We start from the raw sequence: 4,610 nt of genomic DNA on the forward strand, positions 1-4,610 counted from the left end.
TATATATTATAAATCCAAATAGGATGTTTTAAGTACATACTATCTAGAGCATTTACTAATATTCCACTCAACACCTTACATCAGCGCATTATAATTATTCAATTGCTTATTCACAATTAAATTTAAAAAATAACTGAAGTTAACCCACAATACTTGAAAATAAATAGTTGTAAATTTTAAAAAGCTTAAAAAGAGTCTTTCACTAGTTGACCTCACTAAAGCTTTCTGCATACTTCAAACTTGTTTATTCTCTCAGTAAATATTTATTAATAATTCTTTGGTTTTCATATTGAAGTTACAGTTTTGGGGAAATAAAGAACTTTTAATCTAGGCCAGACTCAGAGATTAAGCAAAGAAATCAATTATTTAGGCAAAGAATAAGACAAGAACACATTAATAAACGAAAGGGAGTGCTTCTTTATCTTCAGTGGTTAGGAAGCACCTTTCTGAGGAGGATGTATTTGACTTGGATCTGAATAGAAGAAGGTGTCTAGTAGTTGTTTCCTACAGAAGGGGAAATGGCGCTCAATTAAAACAAAACAGTATGCAGATAAGAATTGTTAAAGGATATATTTAGAGTATGGGGAAAACACAATGAATTCCCTGGTTCTATGATTTAATGCTATTTTTTTCCCTTTCTGTGTGTGTGTGTGTGTGTGTGTGTGTGTGTGTATACCCTAACCCTCAAGGTATACTTTTGGTTGGAGAAACAACTTCACTTATGTGTTTATGTTAGAAAGAGTGACAGATATGCTTATTATCCTTGTTTAGATGATGTACGACGACCAGATATGAAGGCTTTCAATATGGAGGGAGAAATTCTACTGTCATTTTATGTTCTCAAAGACACTCCCAATATTTTCCCTAATTATGTTATATGTAGGATTTGCTACATCCATTCAATTGAAAGCTTAGAGCATTCTTGGTATTGACATTTGATAGACGATGTTTTGATTTCTACTAGTACTTCATAAAATTGTGTGTTTATGTGTGTGTACATGTCATTAATAAGGACTTATAAAGTTTTGAACACAAGCACCATATCTATTCAAGAATCTCCATCACCTCTCATTTTTTTATTTATTAAATTTATTGGTACATTTTAGATACACTTGTCTCTAGTGTTTGAAGTTCATCACCTCTCAAGTGTTTTTCTCATTGGCAAGTTTAGTTTGAAATTTGTCTCATATATTATTAGAAAATCTGTTTTTTAAAAAGCAAATAACTCATTTCACTCTTGGAGTAACACAGAACAAGTGTGCTTTTTCTCTTAATGAAATTTCAAATAAATGAATGCAATTCAATTTCTATATTATTCCTTTATTAGCTAAATATATCTCAATCCCTTTGAGTCTCACAGCAATTGGCCTGTCTTTTACTGAAGAGAATATTTTCCTAGATCCTAGACACTCTGTACTTGACTTCCTAGAATTATCCTTTTTAGTAACTGTAAATCCTATGGCTGATTCACATTATTATTCACAGCTCTCAATCACTTAATTGCTTTCTCAAAGAAATTTATTGCTTTTCCATATAAAATATGATTTTTGACCTGTAGAAAGCTCTGACCTTCTTAAGTATTCTGTTTCACCTGCTATAAAGTATTCCTTAATTCCTTTTATTTTGTTCAATGTTACCATCTTCTAATACATTCACAAACTCTACCAACTTGAGAGTCTTGGCAGAGATGTCTTATCAATGGGTTCTCTAAAGATGTAAAAGTAATGGTCCCTAGAAAAATGTGCTTCAACTGTGTTTCAGTGAGTGAAATCTCACTGGATGGGGATGGTTTCTGTAGGATGGCTTTAAAGGGAAAGTTAATGGTTCCACTGTCAGTAGGCATAAATACTTTATCCAGAAGACAATGATGTACTATGAGTAGGTTAAATCACTGGTTTATGAACTGAGCTTGGAAGACTCCCTTAGAGTTCCTTGCAGTTAAGCACACAACCATGATGGAGGATGTGGGTACCAGTGGCAACACCTACCTCAACTGAGGCTATTCTTATCCTTTTTTAAAAAATTCACTTTTGTTGCAAGTACTAGTTGAAAAGATGCTAAAATTATTTCAAAAGCCATTGGAAAGTTTCAAAAACTTTCCTTACAAATAATGAAATATTTTCATTAGTCTTTTTGTTAAAACTAAGGTCCTTTGTGACATTGGAATTTTATGTATAACAATGAATAAAGATGCCACCTACAAGGGCTAATGACACTAAATGAAGAAGTGAGAATTAGGAATAGGTAAACCCAGGAACTGCTAGGATCCTGCTGCCATGCAAATGTCCTTGATAATGAAGAAAGGGGAATGAAATTACAGTTCACATGGCTGTATAGAAACAGCATTGTTCATATAGAGAATGCTTTCTAAAGGTCCCCCAAGGCTGTGCAGCTCTTTAAATCAGCAAGCCCTTTTTATTTTCAATCACAAAGTGGAAAAAAGCAACTCCTTTTCACTTTTTCTCTTTCAAGAAATACAAGCTATAAGTATTGTTGAGTCACCTAATCTCTCATTAAAGAGGGAAATGCCATCCCTTTGTAGGTTGAATATAGAAGGTTTATGAAGAAAAAAAAAGAGTAGAGAAATGGATCATAACGCGTTGAATTTAATATTTTCTGCATTTTACAATGTTCTGCTTTGCATGACATGTTTACTTTACAAACACTTATATTCCTGGCTCAGAGTTGCTCTGAGAACACCATGGTGCATAATTAATGTCAAGGTGGAAGGCGATTATGCAGCAAATGCTGCTCCCTCAGCTCTGAAAAGCATTTTTAAAGCCAATTTAGGTCACACATGGTTCAGTCTCTTAGAAATCTTTCTTAATTGTTCAACTAAAGAGAACGCCTCGGGGCATTTATTAACAGACATTGCAACGCGCTGTGGATCCTGGGGTGTGTGAATGGGCTGAGAGGAGAGGAGAGGAGTCACAGGGTTCGGTGGGGGAGGGGTGATTGTTAGAGAATGGAGGGACCCCAAGAAGGTTATTTATTTTTTTCAACCTCTTAGAACTCTAAGCAAATCACAGTGCAAAGGACACAATTTAGCTAGAAAGTGTATGACAAATTGTGCAGTGATTTAAAGAAGAAAACTGTACTTATTTTCTTCACTCCAGTAGGCTTCTGAAGTTCAGTTCACATGGCATGGAAGATGTCAGGCTAGGCGCTGGATAGTAAATACATTTTTAAATGGGCCATTTCTTTTCCGTTCAATTCGTATGTGCTGCTTTCTGAGTCCGTGGCTGAACAGGGGGTAGATGGACAAAGTCTTCAGCATTAGTCCAGTGAAAAGATGTCAGGCTCCTTTTGGTATCTGCAGTCTCAAAAGCTGGAGCAGAATATGAGCTGTTCTGGGGTGGTCAGCAGTGTTTCTGCTGGGGAAAGGAAGAATATGGAGTGTCTTTTAGATTTATCACCTGCTCAGGGTATTACACTAATTTAGTGTAGCATAGCCCTAGATGGCACACATCCCCCCACACCCCTCTTCTTCCTTCTTAGCTTCCCAATGCCATCGCATAATAATAGCATATTGCCCTACATTTCATTGAAATTGTGTTTGGGCAAAATAAATATTCCTCATTTATCATCACTATGTTCCAAGTAGGTTAATTAAGGAGCAGAGCCTAAGACTGGGGTTCCTCTGCAAAGGATTTGAAAGACAGCTCCTGGGTGAAACCTGGAAAGAGGGGAGGAAGCAGGAGAGCACAAGAGAGAAGCTCTGCCCGCATGTGAATTCAACTAAGGTCCAGCCTTAGCCAGGTGCTCCAGGGAAACCTGGATCTGGGTCACGGCATTGCACGTTTGCGCTACCTTGAAGCGAGGGAGCATTATATATTCCAACATTAGCCAGCCATTGGGCATGGGTTGTTCCTGGAAGGAGAGCAGAAACTTAAAACTCTCCAAGGGAGGTGGCTCTAGGCTGGCTCCTCAAGGCAATTCTCACGGAAACAACAACAATCCACACAGTGTGAACAGCTAAATTGCAACTATGGAAGGGGATGGAGGCACCATTAGTTAAAACCAATCTTACCAACATGAGCCCGAGGAGAGGAGTGTCCCTTACACCCTGCAAGATCCCCATCTTGCCTAGTGATTTGTTCATGACAGGGTTATCCCAGGACCTACTGTAACAAGCTAAATCATTGGGTGAAGAGAATTATTGTGGATAGAGAGCAAGAATCCTCAAACATTTATCCTGAGGAGCTAGATAAAAAATATGTTACACTTTGTGGGCCAGGTGGTCTTTCATGGATCTCCTCAGCTCTGCTGTTGTAGAATTAAAACAACCCTATAACAGTCTAAAGACAGCATATAAGCTAATGGGCAAGGCTCTTTTTCAATAAAACTTTATTTACAAAAATCAGTTGGGTAATTAAATTTGGGCAACTAGATTTCACCTCAGGCTATAGTTTCCTTACCCCTAATATAAGGGATAAAGCAGAGAAAAATGATCAATTTTCCTAAAATAACATTAATTTTTTATTTTGGATAAAAACCTTATAAATAATGTAATTTCTAATTTTGATTAAGAATATAAGCTTTGCAGTTATAAATACCAAAATTTCACTTTTGCTACTTTCTGGGTCATTTCAAGGACTAAATAAGAGAAG

This window comes from Fukomys damarensis, unplaced genomic scaffold (genome assembly GCF_012274545.1).
Source record: "Fukomys damarensis isolate Sample0158 unplaced genomic scaffold, DMR_v1.0_HiC HiC_scaffold_21, whole genome shotgun sequence".
Taxonomy (NCBI): Eukaryota; Metazoa; Chordata; class Mammalia; order Rodentia; family Bathyergidae; genus Fukomys; species Fukomys damarensis.